The following is a 25,401-nucleotide window of genomic DNA, read 5'->3' on the forward strand; positions in this document are numbered from 1 at the left end:
AAGTGAGCTACGGAGCACGCGCACGAGCCCGCCCACTTCCCGGTCCACGCGCCTGCGCTGGAATCCTCCCAGGGCACCTCGACTCGCGCGCCTGCGCAGTGTTGCTGCTTTGCGTTGCTTGGAGGAAAATGCCAAATACAGAAGTTGGAGTTGGCCAAGGCGGTTGGGAGTGTTTTGCGTGTCTTGTAACAAAGGTTCTGCGCGCTGAATGGCATTTTGGTGAAGAAAAATCTCTCCGTTTGCTGGTTTGGCTTTCTCCCTAGAGGCTCCAGTCTATTAGGTCATGCTTCCTTTTTCCAAAGAGAATTTGGAGTGGCAGATACACATCACAAATCCGAATACAAAGACGGGTGAAACCTTTTCTTATACCCTTAGCCTCAACGGGAGCTAATCTGAGGATGCCAGGTATATTCATAGCAATGACTGAACCAGCTGGCAAATGTATCCGCCCCACCAGTTCAGGCTCCTGGTGTGATGGCTGCAATCGCTTTCTGCGCTCTGCCTGAAAGATACACTACACAGTGCAGGGCCTCCTTCATTCAGAGAAAATTAAGCAGTGCATGTGACTGGAGTCCTTGCTTCATAAAAACGGAATCTGGCTTTCCTAGGGCAGTGTTCATAACAGTCTCTTAAAAATGAAAACTTGAAACAAGGTACTCCTGAAATTTTGCTAGACTTTGCTAGAACCTGTGACATCAGAGTGAATGTTGAGAGCTCAGGAAGCTTTCCTCAATAAACCACGTTTCTTTATTTCATTGAAAAATCAATTTCAGATTAGGAAATGTCTGTGCTAGAATGTGTATGTGTATTATTTTCTCACAGCTGCCATGACAAAGTATCATTAATTGGATGAATTAAAACAGATTTGCTGTCTCACAGTTATGGAGACTGGAAGTTGGCAATCAGTGTTGCAGCAGGATTGGTTCTCTCTTGAGGTCTCCGAGGAGGATACTCTCCATACATTTTTAACTTCTGGGGGTTGCTGACAATCTTTGGTATTTCTTCATTTGCCGATGCATCACTCTAATCTCTGCCTCCATCTCTGTATGATGTTCTTCCTGGTGTGTCCATGTCCAAATTTCCCTTTTATAAGGACACCATTCATTGGGTTAAGGTCCACCCTGATCCATTATGACCTCTTTTTAACTGAATTACATCTGCAAAGACCCTCTTTCCAAATAAGGTCACATTTTCAGGTACTAGAATTTAGAGAGAAGCATATCTTTGGGGGATTCAATTCAACCCACAACAATGTATTATAGAAACAAGCATAAAAATGTCAAGATACTTAAGTAAAGAAGGCATAATTTCCATATTGGGAGTGGTGGGATACTAACAAAAACATACTTTGTTTTTATTTTGATAGCTTCATTGCCCTGGACTTTTGTTGTCTTTTTTACCTTAAGGATTTGATGTCTCAATATATCATTAAAGGGGGAAATTGTGGGATATGATATCTTTAAGATGTGTACTTGACATTGCAACAAATAAACACTAAAACTTGAGTGGCTTAATTTAATGGAAGTATATTTTCTTTTATATTTTAACAGCCCAATTGAGTGTTCCTAATGAGTGATGAAACTGATTTCTAGGAACCTTGGGAGATGGAGGCACAGGGAGCTCCTTAAAACCCTTGTTGGGGAGATGCCACATACCACTTCTGCACCAATAACATTTGCAAGAACCACATACCTAGATACAAAGGACCTGGGAAACACTACAGTCTGAGTTCCCAGGTACTTCTTTTTTTTTTAAGATCTTATTTATTTATTTATTTGAGAGAGAGAGAATGCAAGAGCACAAGCAGTGGAGAGAGAAAAGCAGGCTACCCATCAAGCAGGGTGCCCAGTGCGGTGCTCAGTCCCAGGACCCTGATCTTTTTTAAAGCAGTTCTTTTTTTTTTTAATTTTCATTTATTTATTTATGATAGTCACAGAGAGAGAGAGAGGCAGAGACACAGGCAGAGGGAGAAGCAGGCTCCATGCACCGGGAGCCCGACGTGGGATTCGATCCCGGGTCTCCAGGATCGCGCCCTGGGCCAAAGGCAGGCGCCATACCGCTGCACCACCCAGGGATCCCCCCAGGACCCTGATCTTGACCTGAGCTGAAGGCAGATGCTTAACTGACTGAGCCACCCAGGCACCCTGCCAGGTGCTCCTTTATGGAAGAGAAAGCATGAATTAGTGGACAGCTATCCCTGCCATATGGATGCATCTTTGGAATATTTTTAAAGATGAGTCTTGCTTGTTAGAAAGTGGAAGGACATTTCTAGATTTTTTTTAACCTTATAAACCTATGAAACTATGGTGCAAGATCTTAGAAAACAACCTTTAAGTTAAGACAGGTGTCGGTTCAGAGGGTAGTTTGGATAATGTAAATTTGTTGTATAAAAGCAGCATGAGATAAATGAGTATGGCCTCTGGTGCTGGTTTCTATGGATTCAGAGCCTGAGGCTACAGACCATCTCAGGCTTCTGTCCTTCTATCTTCTCAAAGATACCTAAAGACATTTATTAATGGTCTGTTTTACAGAAAATTACTTCTCAATCACAATTTCTATAGGTGGGGAATGTTGATGATCCATATTTCACTGGGTTGTGAGGATTTAATAAGGTAACATGTACAGTGCACTGTACCTGGCAAGTGTTTAGAAGTTATTACTATTTAGCATTTCATCTCACCAATAATGATGTAATTTTAATTTAGAAGAAATGTAAAATACCTTTTACTTATTGTGTTATTTTCATTAATAATAATAATAATAATGCCCAGACTGTTGAAAGACCATAAAATATTCATTCTGTCACACTCTACCCTTTTTTCCTTTCCATCCAGACACACTGCTTGCACTGGATCTCACCTCACTTCCATTTATGTCTCTACTGGTCACTTCTCTAGTCTTCCTTGACCATCCTATCCATATACTACCCTCAACTCTCTAGAATCTTACCATGCTTTTTTTTATTTCATATCCATGATCACTACCTGATATTTTATTGTATAATACATAAAGGTATAATATTTATTATATTGCATGTCATATATTGATATCTTTTAAAATAATCAATTATATACAATCTGTATATACAGCTTGCCTTGAATAGCACAAGTTTGAACTGTATGAGTCCACTTACATGAATTCCTCATGATAAAGTACTGTAAATGTATTTTCCTTATGACTTTTTACTTTTTAAATTTTCTTTTCCGTAGCTTACTTTATTGTAGAAATACAGTATATAGTACATATAACATACAAAATATGTGTTAATCAACTGTTGATGTTATTGGTAAGGCTTCTGGTCAACAGTAGGCTAGTAATTAAGTATTTGGGGAAGTCAAAAGTTATACATGGATTCTGCAGGTGACCCGTAACCCCTACATTGTTCAAGGGTCAGCTGTGTTATATAGGAAGATATATAACTTTTGTCTCCTCCACTGCAATGAAAACTCCATAAAGGCAGGAATTTTGTCTGTTTTACTCAGCGCTCTATTCTAAGTATCTTGAACAGTTCCTAATCTACAGCAAGTACTCAAAAAAATTATTGAATTAATTTATTAATAGTATTGGTAGCATAAATTATCACAACCTTTTTATCAATAAATTTGCCAGTAATATTTCAAGAGCTAGTAAATTTCACTCAGCAATAGTTAACAATATTTGTTATGAGACATTGTACTAAACTATTTATCTGTATTATATTGCACCTGGACTCTGTCCTAAGAAAATACAAGATGTAGTCAACAAATCTTTATTGTGAGCACCCACTGTGTGCCATGTCCCAATTCTAATAGGAAAAATAGATAAAAACAAAGAGGCAGCAAATAAAATTATGAACAAAGATTTTTATTGTGATATTGTGATTTCTAGTAGCAAAAGTTAAAAACAACCTAAATTCCAAAAAATGGAGAAATGGAATGTGTGCAAATGTTAATCTTTTTATTGTTCACTTTGATAGAATTTGTCACCAATTGCTGCCAAATCATAGGTTCTGCCGTGAGGGGACAACTGGACAAACCTCCTTCAGCCATTTTCCCCACTCCTGCCTTCCAAGTTCAGAGTGTTCAATTAAGCAGTTACCCATCTACATTTACTTCAGCCCCTCAGTGAGTCCCTCCATCTTTTCATCCAATTTCATGGGCCTAGTGTTTATCTCATCTTCTTGGTCTTTGACCTAGCATTATGGCCTCAGCCTGAAATGTACAAAAGGCAGGCAGATCTGTAAGATTCTTGAACAAATCAATACTGAACACCTACTCTTGTGCTGTCTTCCCTCTTCTAGTAAGATATATATAAAACAAGTAGGCACCGAATAAAAGTACTTCAAACTGTAAAAATATCAAGGAGATAAATAAAAGATAGAAATGGAGAATAGAGTAAGTCATTGAAATAGAATGGACAGTGAAGGCTTCAATAGAGGAGTTACTATTAAAATTGAAAACAGGAGCACCTGGGTGGCTCAGTCAGTTATGCATCTGCCTTTGGCTCAAATCATGATCCCAGGGTCCTGGGATGGAGCCCTGCATCAGGCTCTCTGTTCCACGGGGAGCCTGATTCTCCCTTTCCATCTGCCTGCCGCTCCCCCTGCTTGTGTTTGTTCTCTCTCTCACACACACACACAAATAAATAAATAAATAAAATCTAAAAACAAAAAACAAAAACAAAAAACGAAGAGAAGGGTCAAGCCTTATGGAAAGAGAGATGAGAAAACATTCTAAATGGAGGAAGCAAAGTGAAGCCTTTGAGGGAGGAAGGAACTTGGCATTTTCCAGGAATTGAAAGAAAATCAGAGTAGATGGAGTTCAGGGGCATGAGATATGTTTGATGATAGTCAGAGGCTAGGTCAAGTAGATCATATTAAAGGGTTTTATTGCAACTATTGTTCAAGAGGGTTAAGCCAGGAGAGAGGGGCAACAATTTTAAGTGTTAAAAAGATTACTTTTGGGGACATCTGGGTGGCTCAGTTGGTTGAGCATCTGACTTTTGGTTTTGGCTCAGATCATGATCTTGGGGTCTTGAGATCAAGCCCTACATTGGGCTCTGCACTCAGCGGGGAGTCTACTGGAGATTCTCTCCCTCTGGCCCCCCATCCCCACTCTTTCTCAAATAAATAAATAAATCTTTAAAAAGAAAAAGGTGACTTTTGCTGCTGAAGTGGACAGGACTGCTGAAGTAGAGGAGGGTGAAGTGGATGAAGTTACTTAGGAGGCTTTGCAATAATTCAAGTGAATTAATAGTGGTGGGGACTACAATAGTGGTGATGGTGGTAAAGTGAAGAAAATAGGTTCAAAACATACTTTTGGGGATAGGACTAACAGGGTTGCAATGGATGGTTTGTAGGGGATCAGAAAACAGGAGGAATGTTGGGTGATCACCACTAGTTTTCTGACTTGACATTTACAAATATGAGGATGGCTGTTGAGGGAAGAGAGAAGACACGTTTTCACTAGGAGAAATTGTGTTTCATTTTGATTTTAAGTTTGAAAAATCAAGAATCTGTTTCTGTATTCATTTGGTAGGGCTCCCATAACAAAATATCACAGACTAGGTGGCATAAACAACAGAAAATTATTTTCTCTAAATTCTGGAGGCTAGAAGTCAGACACCAAGGTGTTGACAGTTTTGGTTTCTTCCAAGACCTCTCCTTGGTTTACAGATTGCCTCCTTCTCCCTGGCTGATCACAGGGCCATTCCTTGGTCCCTGTGTTCTCTGTGTCCTAGTCTCCTTGTAAAGACACTGGTCATATAGGGTTGGGGCTCACCCATTTAAACTCAGTCTACTTTAATTCTTTAAAGCTCTATTTCAGGGGTGACTGGGTGGCTCAGTGAGTTAAGTGTCTGCCTTCAACTTGGGTCATGATCCTGGAGTCCTGGGATCAAGCCCCAAGTTGTACTCCCTGCTCGGTGGAAATCCTGCTTCTTCCCCTACCTGCTTCTGCTTGTGCATATTTTCTCTCTCTCTCTCTCTCTCTCTCTCTCTCTCTCTCTCTCTGTGTCAAATAAATAAAATATTTTTAAAATAATAAAAAATTTAAAAATAAGGCCCTGTCTCCAAATATGGCCATATTCTGAGGTACTGGGGGTTAGATTTCAGGATATGATTTTGGGAAGACATAATTGAGCCCTTAAATGTTTTTTTTAATTGCATTATAAAAAGTCTTTCTTCTGTTATCTTAGTTGTGTATGAGCCTAGCCCAAAGTGAGTGAGATAGAAGAAAAAGCTCTCTTTTTTAAAAAAAGATTTTATTTATTTATTCATGAGAGACAGAGAGAGGCAGAGACATAGACAGAGGAAGAAACAGTCTCCCCGCGGGGACCCCAATGTGGGACTCGATCCTGAAACTCCAGGATCATGACCTAAACTGAAGGCAGATGCTCAACCGCTGAGCCACCCAGGTGTCCCAGAAAACACGCTCTTTTGCCACATAGATGAGAAAACACAGGAGAAAATTCTGGCCCTTCTTTTTAATTCAAGCAAAAGCATTTTATTGATAATATTATATGTTATGATATATGCTATCTAATCTACAACATTAAGAGTAATAATTCTGAATATTTATTATAGAATATTTCTCAACTGTCAGTGTCAGAACTATGCTAACCTCCTTTCTTGCTTCAAATATACATTCCGGCTTCAGTTACTTTCTCAGTATCCCAGCATGAATCAGTAGTAAATGTTCATGTTATGAGTATCTGAAATATTTTTAAATGCTATTTTTTATAACTCTAAAAATCTTTGTGTTTGCTTTTCACCCCCTAATTACCAGAATTCAGCTAGCATTCAAATAGACATAAGCCCGAAAATCACATGTAATGTGGTCCTTGACCAGTATGTGGGGATGTGTCCATGCCTTTGAAATTACAGTGCAATTACTCCAGTTACTACACTTTCTAAACAGAAAGTTATCAAAACATCGTGGAGTTTTTTATGTGTCGATGGTGGCAAAAACAAAAATTGTTAAAACTTAACTGTGTGATAAACTATACTTTAAAATTAATTTTATCCTGAAGCAATCAGAAGATGAGGATTCTGTGAGTCCAATTAATAATGAACATCACCAAAGCAACAGAATGTGAAGTATGGGATCTATACTTCTATGAATCTTTTAAATCTATGTTTTCTTAAAAACAAAAACAAAGTAGCAATAAAGAGGAAGAATCTCAACTATTAGAACTTAACAGTTAAAGTTTTGGGCAGCAAATGGAGTTATTTTGTTGCTACTGATTTCAGAGTCTTACAAAGATATTTGAGGTTGGGAAGTTCCAATTTAGCTGTTAGAAATATGAAATCTGGGAAATTTGATTTATTTTGTCCCTTGTCCCAGGTCCTACACCAAGCTATCATTAATATAACCATCAAGTCAAAGGGCAAGATTATATATGTATGTATATAGAAACACATATGCACACACATACATATATACATACATAGACATATTTTTTTGTAAGTGTATATTTTTAAGTGACATGTCTCACTGCCCTCAAACAGGATCAGGACTAAAACTAATTATAACTACAGGTTTGTGTCAAATTAACAGTACTACTTCTTTGAACACAAATTAGCTGCAGCATGATTATCTCCATCTATTGAATCCTTTAATAATAACTTGCAAAGTAATGGTATAAAAGAAACAGCATTGCTGTGCATCCTAATCAACTATCACTTTTTATAAGGAGAACTGACAACATATTTTAAGAGTGTTAAAAATCTTATGAAGGCAGCACAGAGAACTGCAAAATTAAGGAAAAACTTTTTAAACTCCCCCTCAAAAAACCATAAATAAATAAACAAACTCCCCCTCAATGCTCATACGACCCATGTACTCTAGAACCAACTGTTGGTTGTCTTCAGCATACAGATAACTTTCATACTTATTGATTAGCAAATTTTTAAAAATGTGTGCTGCTACTCATAGTTTTTTTGGGAAAAATAAAAAATATATAACTGGGATCCAGAAATAAAACAGACATTTTTGTGGGCAGATTTTCATTAGAATTTGAAAATGTGTTCTTATAGTCTCAATGTAAGATCTTATAGCCTGAAGGAACAGTTGAGAGTAGTGACTAGGCAGGACAGAGTGTTCCTAGAAGACAAATTATAGTTGCCACCTCCACATTGCCTAAATACGGTTTAAACACATTAAAATGACAGAAATGTTTGTCCAAGAAGAATGTCATGCAGTTCAAGCTTGTTTTACTTTTTTTTTTTGCAATATTTTTTTATTGGAGTTCAGTTTGCCAACATATAGCATATCACCCAGTGCTCATCCTGTCAAGTGCCCCCCTCAGTGCCCATCACCCAGTCACCCCAACCCCCTGCCCACCTCCCTTTCCACTACACCTTGTTCAAGCCTGTTTTACTTTTAAAAAGGAGAGAGAGAAATTACTCTTTGTAAACATAGGGATATGAAAAGTGGAAGTGTTGTGTGCCGTTTACACAAACAACTTCGTCTGTTCGATCAGTTTCAATCAAACTGTTCCCGTTCGCAAGTTCTGATATCGTTGACAATAAAATAGAAATCCTGTGGAATGGTGAACGTTAAACTTGATCTTAGTGTGGAAAACATCTTTTTAAAATGCAAGGTACAGGATCCCTGGGTGGCTCAGCGGTTTAGCGCCTGTCTTTGGCCCAGGGCGCGATCCTGGGACCCCAGGATTGAGTCCCATGTCGGGCTCCTGGCATGGAGCCTGTCTCTCCCTCTGCCTGTGTATTTGCCTCTCTCTCTCTCTATGTCTATCACAAATAAATAAAATATTTTTTTTATTTTTTATTTTTAAATAAAATATTTTTAAAAAGAATAAAAAATAAATAAAATGTAAGGTACTGCATCATCAGAGAATGTAATTACACACTAAATCTATGGTAAGGTAAAAAAACTTTATCATCTGTGTCTAACTTAGTTACAAATAGACTGGGTAAAGATTTAATGTAACAACTTCTGCTTAAAATCTAAATTTGTTTAGTATGGGTAATTGTCATTTAAAAATTAAAATAGTCTTTATTTTAAAATATTAATGCTTATTGTTGGTAATTCAAACATACGAAGAAGAAAATAACCATCAGAAATACCTCCTTAGGAGATACACATGGCTAACATTTTATTGAATATCATTCTGATATTTTCCCTACTCCAAAGTATATTTTACATACATTAAGGTCAATGTAAGTTTACCTAATGGATCTTGAGCTTTGTAGCCTATTTTTTTTACTCAACAGGGTGCCAAAGACATCTTCCCAAGTATTGGGTTGCTAAGGACCTCTTTCCAAGTATTAGGGACTTAAAGTTCATGTAGAAGACATGCCCAGACCATGAAACTACAGGACCAATTATCCACAAATCTGAATAAATAATATGTTCAGTCTTCTCTTGTTCAAGTCAAATAAAATCTTTTTTTCTAGTGTTATGAAGTAGAATTGACATGTAACATTGTGTAAGTTTAAGGTGTACAATGTAATGATTTGATATATGTATGTATTGTGAAATGATTACCACAATAAGAGAAACACCTACATTCTCTCAAAAAAAAATCCTATTAACTTGAATGTATGCGGATTTATCTTATTACACTGATATTCATCATCTGTGTTTTCACCCCTGGAATTGGCTTCTTCGGGTTCTTCAACCCTTCTGGCTCCACAGAATGGCAAAATGTTGGGGTGCCTGGGTGGCTCAGTGGTTGAGCATATGCCTTTGACTCAGGTAGTGATCCTGGGTTCTGGGATTGAGTTCTGCATCAGGCTCCCTGTGGGGATCCTCTGCCTATGCCTCTATCTCCATCTCTCTGTCTCTCTCTCTCTCTGTCTCTGTTTCCCATGATTTAAAAAAAAAAATAGCAAAATGTTTATGGGAATATAAAGGAGAGCCTTGAGATACTGCTTAGCATATCCATCTTGTCTACTACCTTTGTATATTTGTATCATTTAAGTTAATAAGCAATTTGGTTATAACAATAACACATGAAGACATAGTTGCTTTGCTTTGTGGCCATAATTATTCAAACTTTCATCCCTCCTACCATTACCTCAGTTCTAATTATCCAACCTGGACTTCTGCCATAGCCTGTCCTGGCTTTTTGGTTCATCCACACAACCACTGGGGTGATATTTCTAAAATGCAGATTTGATCATATCTCCTTATAATTTTTTATCATCTAGGCATTTAACATGCTATGTAATCAAGTCTTTACCCCCCTCTGCAACCTCATCCCTACCACATCCTCCAAATCAAACCTTTATTTTATGAGCTATGAAAAATTCTCATACCTTCCCACAGTTTCATGTTTTTTTTTAAAGATTTTACTTATTTATTCATGAGAGGCACAGAGAGAGAGAGATTGAGAGAGAGAGAGAGAGAAAGAGAGAGAGAGAGAGAGGCAGAAACACAGGCAGAGGGAGAAGCAGGCTCCATACAGGGAGCCAGATGTGGGACTCGATCCCGGGTCTCCAGGATCACGCCCTGGGCCGAAGGCAGGTGCTAAACCACTGGGCCACCAGGGCTGCCTTCATGTTGTTTCTTTAACGTAGGGAAATTATCATTTTTCAAGATTCAGCTTAATCAGTACTTTCCTGTGAAGACTTGGGAGAACTCAGTCCTCTGTTGTAGAACTTGCCATTTTACAACATAATCAATTGCCTGTCTTCTCCCTCACTAGGTCAGGTCAAGGTCAGGAACTTGGATCTTTTCACCCTTGTATCCCCAAGAATGAATAAATATAAATTATTTCATATTAGTCAGAAGCTCTAGTTGGCATAATTTTTATCTTTGAATAATAAAACATGAGAGAGAAATTGTTAGGAAATCTTTCAAAACAATGTCTCCAGGGAAAAAGTTTTTCTTTGTTTAGATTATAATCTTTCTAAAGGAGGGGCCTGTATTATACTCTTTTTAAATTTTTTTCCAATGTCTGGGAGAGTACTATGTTCATAGAATAATCTGAAGTCCATTTTTAATGATGTATATTGAAATATCTTGTAAGTTCTTTGATGACAGGAGCTTTGCCTTATTGATTTTTATATTCCTAGGTTGTAACTGAGAGCACAGAACACAGCAGAAGTTTGATAAATCTGTTATCAAGATTACATTAACGAAACACACATCTGCTTTGCTTCTTATTGTACCTCTATGACCTAAGGCAACATCTCTTTTTAAATAATTTTATTTTTTTAAATTTTAATTCTAGTATAACATACAGGAATGTATTAGTTTCAGGTATACAACATAGTATATAATAATTCTATATATTATTAGGTGCTCATCAAGGGAAGTGTCCTCTTGATCGTCTTCATCTATTTCACCCATCCCTAAGACAACATCTTACCCACAGTAAAAACCCAGTAAATATTTTTTAGATAAATATGATTTGGAATCTGGCTATTGGAAGGACAACTAAAGTCAAATGCAAAAAAGTTTTCCGTGTTCCCTTGGATTCAGGAATAAATTCAGATTAGAATAAGTGTAATTGTGAAAGATATTTTATTTATTACCATGAAAGAGCTCAACACCACGGAGGTGGGGAGGTGGAGGAGAAGAGAAAGAAGTTGGAAACAAACAAGTGAGACTCAGAGGAGAAAATAGCTCCTCCGAGGGGAGCCACATGCTCTGATACCCATGGCAGCCGCATGAGGAAGCAACCTAAAATTAGCAGAATGGGCAAGCCCAGGGAGGGAAAGCCACAGCAGCTCTCCCTGCCCTCAACAAGTGAGGTGAAGGGCCCAGAGCCCTGGGGGAACCCTCCTTAGCCTGTGGAGCTCCACTGCATTTCATGCCAGGTAAGGCTCTTCCTTGGAACTCACCTTGGGATAAAAAGCAAGAGACTTCTTAAGGGGATGTCCAGACAATTGAAAGATTTAATATTGCCTAGTAATGAGGTACCTCTAGGAATCTAATGATTAAGAGAGCAGTAAAAGTATTCCTTATATCTGACTTTACATAAAGTATTCAACTGAACCACCCCTTTTTACCTTGTTGAATTGAGGCTCTCTGAGGTATGTAGATGCTGAGATTTGGGTTTTTTTAATAAAGTGTTGAAGTAAAGGGAGGTGGCTGTCCTAAAAAAATTGTAAAACCATGCTTGCAAGAGGAATGAGGAAAAGATCCCTCACAGTGGCATAAGAAAAAGGATGAGCTACTGTAGAGCCAAAAAGGAAAGATTAGCGAGAACACAAATAGGACTACAGTGTGCATTTTTCACAGATAAAGTACAGAGTTGTTGAGCTGACTGAGGGGAGACAACAGAATTCTGGAGGGGGCCAGGATTATCTCAGTGTTATTATTTCATAACAGGAGATCAGTGATTTATTTTATGATGCACATATATTATTCCCAGTGGGGGTATTCATCTATCACTCTCCATGGTTCCTGTAAGTTCCTATTTTCTGTAGATTTCCTATTATCTGTAGATTTTATATTATCTATTGCTTTTGGAAGTTATAAGTTTTTATCATTTATTAATGATAAAAACCTCTAGTGCTACTAAAAGGGTGTCTCACATGGTTGATTTGAGGGATTGCGCAATTGGATAGGAGAAATTCAGAACTACTTAAAATTACAGCGGTATTGAGATATAATTCACATACCATACAATTAACCTATTTAATGTGTACAATACAGTGTTTTTTAAAGTATATTTACAGAATTCTGCAACCATTGCTGCCATCAATTTTAGAACATTTTGTCACCTCCCCAACTAAAAAAAAGCCCCCCCAAAAACAAACCAAGCAAACAAAAAAAACCCCATCCTATACCGAAAAGCAGTCACTCCTCGTTTCATCCAACATTTCCCTCCCCCACAGCCCTAGGATCTACTTTCTGTTTCTATAGATTTGCCTTTTCTGAACATTTTATTTATTGCATATGATTTCATTATTCAATCATACAATATGTAGTCTTCTGTGATTTTTTTTTTGGTGGGGGTAATGTTTAAGTGTGCAGCTACAAAGAAAAGAACCCTCTTCTATTGGGAGTATTAAGTGTCGGTTCATCCTAAAAGAGACTTGTCATTGCCTCCAGTCTCCATTTATGAGCATTTATAACCCATTACTCTAAGATTATTCATTTATAGTGGCACTTCAGTGCTATATATAATCATGTAATTAATAAATGTTTGTCTATCACTTTTATTAAATGATAATCTTGGATATAACCTGATGGGATAAGTGCATCCATTCAGGATGTCATTAGATGGTATATCCTAAGGTTTGGTAAACAATAATAAATAAAGTAAGATGTAGTATGTCTAAAACATTGGCAGGTATTAGATTCTCAGAAAATAGCCATATATTCTTCTATGCCACTTTCAATGTCAAACATTTAATTACTAAACATACAGAGCAGATTTGAAGAAACTCTTAACCTAGCAGAGGGCTTTAAACATACTAGTTACTCAATAAATGCTTATTAAAATAGGGAAGGGAGTATTTTACAGCTATAATATTATTTCATAAAGGCTGTGGAAAACAGTTTCATATGCTGGACTAGGAGGCACCAATTGTAATTTCAATTTCAAGTTCAGGCTGATATCAACTGCAGTCTTAGACAACTGACTTACTTTCTCTGATCCTCAATTTATCTACAACTCCAGACTGAGAATGATATGCTGGATCATAGCTAAAATGCCATCCCCGTTGTTCATACTGTGGAAATATCTTAAGGCAAGGTCTTCAAGACACTTCTGCCCTATATTTATTTCATGCTAAAGGTCACACACTGAGTTATAGGATTGCTCCTTAGGGAAGTCCAGTTGGTTGTCCTAAGATCTTGCAGCTTATAATTACCTTGGTAAAATCACCAGATTCTATCACCTGATCTTCAGCTGTCAAAGCTCAGGAACCTAATTTGTTTTTCAAAATTTCTTTTACTGATCCATCCTTTAGCAAAGTACTTACCCTATCCAAATGTTCACAAAAGTCATACAGCATCCACAATTCCAATTTGTTAATTTACAAGAAAGATGGCTTTTTGACAAATCAAAGGTGATGTTCTCCTATCAACTTACTTTTTCTCTGCAAGGAAATCTATTTTTAAAAAAAAAAACTAAATTGAAATCAGAATACTGCTATGTGGAACATTCGTGAAGCACATGAAGATTTAGAAAACTGCTTTCAGCCTTGCTATAATTCACTGTATTTACTTTTCAAGTATTATAAAGGATTGGAGCAAAACAGGTAATTGGCCACGGCATTTCGCAGTGTTGGCCTGGGACTCCCAGTACCACTGTCAGGATCAGGTAAAGGCTCTCTTGGATAAATGCTGCTGATTCTTCTTTGATTTCTCTTTCCTACTTGTCATTTTGATTACTTCCTCAGATATAGATGTAGGTGTAGATGCAGATAAAATGTAGCCACATATTTATATTTATATACACATACATTTGGTAGATAGATAACACCAATTAGGTGATATCCAAATTTTGCTATTTTTTTTCCTTCGGGTGTTCTTCAAGCTTTTTTTTTCCTTTTTGTCTTGAGGGGAGACTATTGTTTTTCTCTTTATAAATATAATACATGCGTATATATAAAATATTTGCTTAGTAGAAGTATTTAAAAAGTATTAAAAAGTACAACCAAGGGGATCCCTGGGTGGCTCAGCGGTTTAGTGCCTGCCTTCTGCCCGGGGCATGATCCTGGAGTCCTGGAATCGAGTCTCGTATCGGGCTCCCTGCATGGAGCCTGCTTCTCCCTCTGCCTGTGTCTCTTGCCTCTCTCTTTCTGTGTGTGTGTGTGTGTGTGTGTGTGTGTGTGTGTGTGCCATGCATAAATAAATTAAATCTTAAAAAAAAAAAGGTACAACCAAGAAAAAAATGTGAGAGAAAATCCCCCATAATTCCACTTCCTAGATATAACCGTTTAACATTTAGGAATATTTTACTCCAGAACTTTAAAAAATAAAACAGAGGCATATTATAAACACTGTTTTGGTGACTTTTAAGAAAAATTTTATATATCATTATTATCTTTTGATGTTAAAAATGTATGCTGTTTTTTAATTTTTGCTGCTACAAACAGTTCTTTATGAACATCCTTATAAATATATTGGAATGATAGTTGTTCTTTTCTTAAATTTACATATATTAGTCAGAGTATGTTGATTTTCTATTTTAATTTTCTGAGTGTTAGAGGTGCTCTACTGATGCCTCCATGTGTTTCCTAAAATATAAAATTCTTTTTTAGCCCTTCTTAAAAAAAAAGATTTTACTTATTTATTTGAGAATGAAAGAGAAGAGAGGAGCAGATGGGGAGGGAGCAAGACAAGCGGACTCCACACTGAGCATGGAGGCCCTCTATCTCATGACCGGAGATCATGACCTGAGCGGAAACCAACAGTTGGCTGCTTAACTAACTGAGCCACCCAGGCGCCCCAGTATAAAATTCTATCATATTTATATATCACTTCTAAAGATTTTTTTGTTTCTATATCACATTTAGATTTTAAATACTTTATATATTATACTTATATTCATAATCTCTTGAAACAAAATATTTTTCTCAGTTTTCAGTAACTGAAAAAATAAGTTAACTAAAGCATATAGCATGATTTGCTCAAGGTCACATAGCTAAAGAGAGAGCTGGAGCTAGAACTTGCTTTTTTCCTTAGGTCAATGATTTCCGACTTGTGAGTAAGACCCCTGGACAACCATGAAACAATTGTAAAGGGTCCGCAAATGCATGTGTACATCGAACATTGTGTGAAAACAGAATAAACATATTACTTACTAGTATTACCAGTAATAAAACATAAATTTGTTGGAAATAAATATTAATGATTGCTTTTGTCATTACGTATTTTTAAATCAATGGGTAAAAAATTATCATCACTTAAGAAATCCACATTTAAAAAAAAGATTTTATTTATTTATCATGAAAGACACACAGAGAGAGGCAGAGACATAGGCAGAGGGAGAAGCAGGTTCCCTGCAGGGACCCTGATGTGAGACTTGATCCCAGGATCCTGGGATCACAACCTGAGCTGAAGGCAGACACTCAACCACTGAACAACCCAAGTCCCCCTACAACACTTTTTAAAAAAGATTATTTATTTATGTAAGAGAGAGAGCATAAGCAGGGGGACGAGGAGGGTCAGAGGAAGGGTCATAGGAACAGAGAGAAACAGACCCTCCACTGAGCAGGGAGCCTGATGTAGGGCTCCATCCCAGGACTCCAAGATCATGACCCAAGTGGAAAGCAGACACTTAGCCAACTGGACCACCCAGGTGCCCCAAGAGATCCACAACATTTTAAATGTGTCCTTATACTTAAAAGAATTAGGAAACTACTTTCGGCCTTTGCTGTAGTTCACTGTATTTGCTTTTCAAGTATTATAAAACGGCTTAGAACTCTTGACAAAGCTATAAAAATATGGCCAGCAGTATTTTTTCACAAATAAAATTCCCCTTGTGAGATGTAAATTGTGCTGCCCTAAGATAATCGTACTGTGTCTTGTTCTTTAGAACTTTCAAAGAAAACAAAACAAAATAGGTGGTTGTAACTGTGTAAAGATGTAAGACATGAAAGGAGGTGAGACATGAAAGGTATGCCAATAACTCTTTCTTGCCATCATTTGCAGACGTGTCCTGGACACTGGCAAGGTAGAAGATCCAATCATAAATCACATCACAGACTGGAGGCCCCTGCCTCTCATCTCAAGTATGAGCCATTTCACAACTCTACAGACTCAGTACTTAGAACTAGCCCAACATAGACTCTTAAAGCAGAACCTTTATGTTTAAGAAACTGATCAGAAATGAACAGTTTAAGGAATTTCCCCCGAAGCTTTCTTTAGAAAGTTTTGAATATTCTTAATAGGTTACCTGGAACTATAAGTGGTCATATTTATGGGAACAGAAGGTAAAATGATTGTCAGGGGCTGGGTACAAAGGGGAATGGGGAGTTATTGTTTAATGAGTCCAGAGTTTCAGTTTTGCAAGATGAAAAAGTTGTGAAGATGGAAGGTAGTGATGATCATGCAACATAAATGTACTTACCACTACAGAGCTATGCACTTAAAATGGTTAAAATGGTACGTTTTATGTCACATATATTTTACCACATTTAAAAATAAATAAATTTTTTAAATAAATAAAAATTTTTAAAAAAGAATATGTTATGTAGAGATGGGATTTTGAAATAGATTTTTTGACTAGGACTTTTACTTAGAATGTCAAAATAGAACAGAATTATGCTAGGACATTTAATTTCTTTTTGTATGAATTTGATTCAGAGATGGATAAAAGATACTTATACTTCTTTTTTTTTTAAGCTTTATTTATTTATTTGAGAGATAGCATAAGTGGGAGGGGCAAAGGGAGAAGGAGAAAGAATTTCAGACTCTGTGCCAAGCACAGAGCCCAATATGGGGCTCGATCTCACCACCTGAGCTGAAACCAAGAGTTCAACACTTAATCAACTGCACCACCCAGGGGCCCCAAGATATTGATACTTCTAATAATTCCTAAATCCTATGTATGTGGACACAGTTCACCAAAACTTGAAGATAAATAAAATAATAGAGATCTATGTAAATAATAACACTCAGATTGTTTTCTAGTAGTGAGTTGCTGTGTAACTAAGGTGATTATTCTTTCTGTATATCAGTTTCCTCATATGTAAAACATGAGTATTAAAACATTTGCCGACAGGACTCTGATGAGAAGTCACTAACAAAAAATAATAAAATACGTTTCAGATACAGTGTTAATACATAAAAGCATTTAAATAATAAGATTTAAAATATAACTATTCTTTATATTTGACATCTGCTCCAGTCCATCATCATTTCCATTCCAGCATTTACTTAATAGCTCTAAATCTGCTTTATCTTACTCTGCATGGTCTTCCTATGCATTCAGCCTTAGTCTATTAGATAATTCAGAATCATGGAAATGTTAAGATATTCCTCACTTCCCTAGCTTTCTCCTGTCTAAATTACTTAACCTTAACAATTCTTTTGTTAACCTAAGCTGAATATCAGTCTTATGCTAACATTCTTTTTTAGATCATATTAGAAATAAGATACTTACCAGTACCCTTAATTATTATTTTCTTGTCATAAAGCACATACCATAAGAGTGGATATACTGCTCTGATATTTGTCACCACTCTACTTATTTGGCTAAAGAAGTCTCGTTTGATACCTGGGTTGTCAGATCAAATTATAATTTAAATCCTTTAGCTATGTTTAGCCCCTTGGCAATGGGTGAGTTGAGAATTTAGAATTCAGAAGCAGATGGTTCAGGAGCATGGTAACTAGATATGAAGCATTTTACCTCTATGTCATTGGTTTGAATCTGAACACGGTTGATCACTGTTGGTGTTCTATACAAGATGTAAGTGATCTGATTTGAATCTCTGATGAACAGCACCCCATGTTACAAAAACTCATCACTCTTGGCACTAATTGGCATTCTTGTTGTCAGCGTCAGGAAAGAAGCCAAGGACTGAATCAGTCTGGAAACCTGAACTGCTGCTGTGTCTGAGTCATCAGTCTAGGTGGCCCATTCAGCCTTTGGCCTTTCCTTAGGGTTTACAGTTTAGCTCAACTGTGTCTCCTTCACTCCCTGGAACTTCACAAAGCTAGATTAACAGATAAATAATTAAAATATATCTTTTTATAATAAAAATGGCAAACATTTATGGGCCACTTTCTAGAAGCCAGGCATTGTTCTAAGGGTATTAACTCCATTAATTCTCAGAGCAATCCTATGATGTAAATACTATTATTTTCCCCACTTTTTAGAGATTAGGAAACTGGGATTAAATAACTTGCCTAAGGCTTCTCACATAAGTGGTTAAGTTGGAAGCTGACTCTTAATAGAATTATTCTCTTCCTAATTATAGCATTTATTTGATTTTTTTTACCATATTACTTTACCATTTATATATTTTTTAAATTCTGTGTTTAAACCAAACAAGATATATTAATGTCTCAACTTTTTTTTCTTATATTTTTAAAGATTTTATTTATTGATTCATGAGAGACACAGAAAGTGAGGCAGAGACATAGGCAGAGGGAGAAGCAAGCCCCCGCAGGGAGCCCATTGCGGGACTCAGTCCCAGGATCCCAGGATCACACCTTAATAATGTCTCAACTTTAAAATTTTTCATCTTTCTGTACTAGTTATTTTTTTTCTGAAAGAGGTGATGAATCTTTCTTGAATTTGATTCATGTGCATCATTATTCTGATTTTAAGGTAAAGATCTTGATTTTACAATGGCTTTTTTGCTCATCTACATTTTCATTGTTTGAACTAAACATTACCTGTTGGAAACATTCTCTCACTTTACCTTTCTAAATTAATAGAGAATAGATAAATAAAATAAACCTCTACCAACTACTCCATCCCAGTGCAAATGTACTAAATCTCCTACTTACTATTCATACAAAATAAGAAGGCAGGTAAGAATTTTAAAAAATCTGGGTCTCTATTTTAAGAAATTTCCCAATAGTGAGGGAGAAAGTTTTTAATACTTTGAAATGAATGACCATTAAAATAAAGTTCATGAACAATTAGATCATTTTAATGAATAAAACAGATTTATTGGTTCTCATAACTAGTTTTCTTAAGACTTAGTAAATATTATTTGCTATAATGACCAGGTAGAAATAAAAAGGAATCTATCACCACTTTTTTCTTTTCTTTGCCATCTATCATCAGTTACTCAAAGCAAGTTGTCTCATTTGGCACATACTTATTGCTCCAATTTTGCTAACAGTTAAAACTGGAAGTATCCCCCAAAATAGCTGTTACTGAACTAAGTTAATAATGTAAACTTGGTAATCAGGATTTTACTGCTAATATATATCTACATGTAGTATGGGCATTCTAGTGGTTAATTTTCCTCTGTAAAAAATAATCAGAATAAAGACTTTAAGCTGTCTTAAAAGTATGTCATTTTGGTTTGGATTTTGTTGTTTTTATTAAGCCTAATAACAAACATGTAATTGTAAATGACTTAAAAAGATGAAATGCTGGGGCACCTGGGTGGGTCAGTAGGTTAAGCGTCTGGTTATGATCCCAAGGTCCTGGGATTGAATCCCACATCCTGGCTCCCAGCTCAGCAGGTAGTCTGCTTCTCCTTCTCCCTCTGCCCCTCCTGCCTGCTCATGTGCACGTGCACTCTCTCTCAGTCTCGGAATAAATAAAATCTTTTTTAAAAAGATGAAATGCTAAGTAAACATCTACCTAAAATATGGTAACCATCTGATCTCTCATGCCTAATTTCACTATGATTAGTAATTTGCAGATACAGATGCACAGAAGGAATTGTCCACTATATATTGTTGCTTCCATTGCTTTAAGTTGTTTCTGTGACTGGTTAGAGATTATGAATCATCAATTTCTGGTGACTTGGAAGGGCTTTGGAGCAAGTCACTAAATGAACATAATCCCAATAACACTGGAGGTCTCCTTGTTACTCTACATCTTCTTTTTTCCAAATTGATTCCTAAAGGCATTACTAACAGCGTGGATTCCTCTGAAAGGTAGTGTGATATAATAGAGAAGAGCTTGGGCTTTGGCGTCATGTAGATCTGGGTGTGAATCACAGCTTTGAGTGGCCCTGTGCAAATTCTTTCTCTGATCTTTAGTTTCCTCCTCCATAAAAACAGGATAATAATATAGTATATCTTGGACAATCTCAAGGTATACTTCCTGAGACTTTTTCAGATCCCTGAATTTGCAAAACCACAGTACCATATAATTTTTTCAGTTTCATCCTCCATAAAATGGGGATAATGACCCATACTTCCTGGTTGTTATATTAAATTAAATTATGTATTAAATATTAACAACAAAGCTTGGTTGATGTGGACACTGAGCTGGGTCAGCTAGGATCACACAGAGAGCTAACTCATTCTGGCTTATCTGCCTTTCAGGAAGTCCAATTTGGAGTCAGTCCCAAATAGATGACATTTTAATCTAAATGAGAGAATATTTTAAGTGTACTGTTTATTTCTGTGAAAATAGGAAGCTCTGTATGTGACTTGAACTCAAATCCCCAAAACCAAGGCATGAGAGTGGATGGAAGTGCCTCTCAGTGATGAGCAATTGGGTCTGAAAACCCAGACTCAAAGAAGCAGTCTATGGAAGCCAAAGGAGTTTGATTTTATAGAGTGAACAGAAAGCAAGGACCTGATATAAAGCAAAGGTTATAAAACGGTTAAAAGGGGGGAGGGGCAACAAAAATTACTAAAACTAAGCCAGTTCAAGAGGATGCAAAAGTATGAAAGTGCCTCTATGGAGCACCTCGGGAAAACTCTTAGGCAAGTTTGGGCAAGCTCCAAGCCTTTTCCGAAAGCAAGGGTACCCCATATCAGTTAACTCAGGAATTGTGAGCATCCACTGAGCCAAAGCACGTAGTTCCTTACTTGATGACTGTATGCAATGAACATCTAATCATTTTTGGCTCCCTTCTTCAGTTGAATTGATTCTTAATAGTATTTCTGTGTTTAATATCATAACCACCAATGACAAATCAGTTAATCTTGCTGAGAGTTTAGGTCATTTAATCTTTCCTGGAACACAATAAATGTTCTGTAAGTATTTGTAGAATTGAGTGAGTAATATAGGACAACTCAACAATTAATGCATCATCTTACAGCGTGCTATGGACAAGTATTTATTAAGTGCCTATTTTTTTCTATGTTATGAGATTGAAACTGTTCGGCCTATAGATAACTTTTTTATAGCTGCAATTCTCAAGGTTTTGATCTACTTAAATAGATAAAGCATAAATACCGAAATGAAAAAAATAGTTTAATTCAGCAATATGAGAAATGTTGTGATCACTAGTTGTTTAATCATAATAATTTGAAGAACACAGTAAACAAATCAGGGAGGAAAAGAAAGGTAAGGACATATTAGTGAAACTTTTTAGAGACAGGATTTGTGTAGAAGAAGGGCAAATATTTTATATGATTGAGGTGATCACATTTCTGTTTATACTCTTTTCTTATTCTTGGTTGAAATTTGTACAAAATTGTCAGACAAGTGGTCCATCTACAAATAGATTTATCCCCTACTCAGTTTACACGCAAATTTTTGTGTTTAATTTCTCTATGACATTGTATGTTTACTCATCCCTTTTATTGACATTATCACCCACATTTTGAATTAAACCTTATTGGCTAGGCCAGAAATAAAAGGAAAGTATGTCTAAGATATTAACAGACTAGGTTTTAACGATCCATTTTCAGTTTGGAATGAAGAACAATTGAGTGATGAGCAGAATGAATAAAAAGGTAAAACAAAAAAAGATTTTCCAAGTCTGCCTATACTAAAGTATGCTGCTTTTATTTGACAGGAAGTTTATGAAAGCAAGAAACACCAAATGAGTAGATCCATTTACAAATAAAAATGTAAATTGGTTAGGGTGTAAAATACCAATTCCTTCTGAGTTTTTCATGGTTTATATTCTCAGCTCTTTCTCTGTAACCTACTCGCCAGAAAGTTGCTTCCATTCCACATTTGCTAATTTCATGATAGGTTTCATGTAATAAGATGATAAATCCTCAGAAATGTGTATCAGGGGACGCCTGGGTGGCTCAGCAGTGGTTGAGCATCTGCCTTGGGCCCAGGGCATGATCCCAGAGTCCTGGGATCAGTCCCGCATTGGGCTCCCTGTGAGAAGCCTGCTTCTCCTGCCTATGTCTCTGCCTCTCTCTCTCTTTCTCTCTGTCTCTAGTGAATAAATAAGTAAAATCTTAAAAGAGAGAGAGAGAGAGAAGAAATGTGTATTGGGCCTTGCTGTTTCAAAGAATTTTACTAAATCTTTGTTGAGAAAGTAGCCCTAGATTAGTCACATACTATTTTTCTGTTCTCTTCTTGCTTCTGAGAAAGTAGCCCTAGATTAGTCACATACTATTTTTCTGTTCTCTTCTTGCTTCTGTAAAAGAAACATTAAATTCCCAAAATCAGATTCATAGCTTGAATCCTTGTTCATCGATACATATAAAAATAATGGTGAATTTTCTCCTTTGGGTGATTTCTGATAAAAAATTTTAAAAAATTAACCTGCATAATTACTCTTTATGGGAAGGCAGTAGGAGCCAATAAAAAGATATTGATTTTAGTGATTCATCACTTTCACATAACATCCAGCGCTCATCACAAGTGCCCTCCTTACTACCACGTTACCCATTTAGCCCATCCCACACCTGCCTCCCTCCATCAACCCCAGTTTGTTCTCTATAGTTAAGAGTCTCTTGAAGTGCTTAGATGGTTCAGTCACTTAAGTGTCCAACTCTTGATTTCAGCTCAGGTCATGTATGATCTCAGGGTCCTGAGATCAAGCCCTGTGTCAGGCTCTCCGCTCAGTGGGAAGTCTGCTTTGAGATTCCCCCTCTTCTTCTCCCCCTACCCCTCACCACCTGCCCCAAACACACCACTCGTGTGCTCTCTTTCTCTCTCTCCAAAATAAATACATCTTTAAAAAAAATAGTCTCTTATGGTTTGCTTCTCTCTCTTCCCCCCTTCCTCTGTGTTCATCAGTTTTGTTTCTTTAATTTCATACATAAGTGAAATCATATGGTATTTATCTTTAAAAGAGAATTTGTTTTAAACTAAAATGCCTAGATGTGAATTCACCCAGCTGTGCAGCTCCCTGGTTGGGTAACTTTGAGAAAACTAAACTTCTTTTATTTATTTATTTATTTATTTATTTATTTATTTATTTATTTATTTATACTAAACTTCTTTCAGGCTTAGTTTCCTCCTCGTAAATTCCAAGTTAACAGTACTTTGTAGAGTTGCTTTGAGTATAAAATAAGAGTTAACTTAGGGTACCCCTGGCTTAGAGTACGCTTGGAAGAAATGCTAATTCCCATTTCCTTTCTTTCACATCATTAGTGTTAATGCGATTATCTGGGTCATGCATAAGAACACTGAACTTTGTTTTTGGCTTTCTGAGATGTCGGTGCTACCCAAAAATAGAATCTGAGTGGAATCACCCAGAGCCTGCATACTGGCATTTAAGATATTCAGTGCTAACATTAAAAAGAGAGAATATTTCAACTGTTGTTTTCCTATCCCTAACTTGCAAAATGTTTATTGACCCATATCGAAGTGCTGAGAAGTAACACCAGAGCATTTAAATTTACATTCAAAAGAGCAAAACTCTTAAATTGTCTCAGCAAAATGACTACCATAAATAGAAACCAAAACATAGGTCTGTCAAAGCATTCAGACTCTCTTCTAATGCCCTACCTTTCAGCATTAATACTCAATGCTTCGTTGTACCTATCAATTCATGTTCTCAGCTAAAATATTGCCGATAGAGTGTATCTGAAAGCATTTGCCTTTTTTCCTTCTGTATTTTCTCTTCTTTTGTTTGTTGAGTCATCCAAAAAAACTTCAGAGTTGGTTCCAGTCAGAAAAATTATAAACTTAAAATTCTATGTAACATTCCTCTAAAATACTTACTAAAAGAGAATATGTTTTTTGTTCATTTTAATCCTTATTTTTTCACAAATACCTTAGAAATGTCACCATTTAAATATCTGAAGTGGTTATGAGCATAGACATAAGAGTTAACCTTATGTTTCATCCTGGCTCAGTCACTCACTTGTGTGACATTGGACAAATTTTTGACCTCTAAACCTCAAGTTTTCATCTGTAGAATTCAAACAGTACCTACTTCATAGACTGTTGGAGGAACAGGGAAATAAAGCACAATATTCATAAAGAGGTTAGCTTACTACCTAGCACACAGCTAGGAATATTAACTTATTTCTACTGAGATGATGTGTGTTATATGTGTGTTAATACATGTGTGTTATGTGTCTGTTAATATAATGTGGTGCGAGAAGGGAATCAATTGTACACCTCAGGATTACATACTCGATACCAATTGTTTTGAATTTCTTCAGTAACATAGTATTAATCACAGATGCTCTTTTTTAAAATTCTGGGAAGCAGATTTTCTTATTGGAAATAATACTTTCTAAAAAATATATACGTTGATATGTTCTCCATATCAAAAGCACAAGTAAAGAAAGTCATATTGTATTTTCATGGAAACCACACTGCAAAGCTTTAATCTAATTACCCTAAAATTGGAGGAGTACACATTATTATTATAATAATTAATTGTGTTCCCATATTGACTTTAATAAATGTATTAACCATATTCTTAGTTTTGTATCAAATAAAAGCATTTACACGTCATACGCAACCTGTGTATATATATTTTGCCCATATTTATGCTTTATTCTTTAAAATTCCTTCCTTATTGTCCTTTTCATCTAAGGAAAGACCAAGAAAGTCTATTTCCTTAGTCATCTTAGTCATTATCCGCCCCCACCATCCCTCCAGGCTAAGAACATTGTGCAGACTGAGTTATTAAAGTTGATCTGAAAGAGCAATCTGTTCTAAATGACTGTCCCTGGATCCACCACGGAACCCTGTAAATAC

General features: G+C 36.4%; 1 protein-coding gene across 3 annotated transcripts in view; it reads left to right on the top strand.

Annotated features, from left to right (window-relative positions):
* Positions 1-11,634: 11,634 nt before the first annotated feature.
* MYPN (myopalladin) overlaps positions 11,635-25,401 on the top strand; it is a 110,080-nt gene continuing 96,313 nt past the window's right edge. The window contains exon 1 of one of the 3 annotated variants that reach the window (XM_038534108.1): positions 11,635-11,767. The gene's annotated coding sequence lies outside the window, so the exon portion shown is untranslated. The remainder of the gene's footprint in view (positions 11,768-25,401) is intronic. The other 2 variants (XM_038534106.1, XM_038534105.1) reach the window with 2 other exon arrangements.

Source organism: Canis lupus, chromosome 4, assembly GCF_011100685.1.
Source record: "Canis lupus familiaris isolate Mischka breed German Shepherd chromosome 4, alternate assembly UU_Cfam_GSD_1.0, whole genome shotgun sequence".
In the NCBI taxonomy this organism is placed as follows: domain Eukaryota; kingdom Metazoa; phylum Chordata; class Mammalia; order Carnivora; family Canidae; genus Canis; species Canis lupus.